This window comes from Ostrinia nubilalis, chromosome 18 (assembly GCF_963855985.1).
Source record: "Ostrinia nubilalis chromosome 18, ilOstNubi1.1, whole genome shotgun sequence".
Classification (NCBI taxonomy): Eukaryota; Metazoa; Arthropoda; class Insecta; order Lepidoptera; family Crambidae; genus Ostrinia; species Ostrinia nubilalis.
The window spans coordinates 5715076-5715353 of record NC_087105.1 but is presented as its reverse complement, the minus strand read 5'-3'; positions in this window follow the sequence as shown (position 1 = coordinate 5715353).

The window sequence follows — 278 nt, the reverse complement described above, 5'->3', positions numbered from 1 at the left end:
GTGACAAGTGTGACAGATGGATGACATTGACAGGAGAGTTTTTTTTTTAATGGTAACCAAACCTCTCTGGGAGGTTTATTTCTGCCAATGTCAAGTAAAAAATAATTGACATAGTTATCAATAGAACGTGGGTGTTTCAGTTCTATTGATTTTTCATGGATTCCGTGGAGTTAAGTATGCCCGTAAGCAGGTTTCGAGACGCCACCGGGTCCAAAGCGGGTTGTTCATACGACAACCCACTCGACACTCGATGCGCGCTCAAATTCGAAGTATTTCAA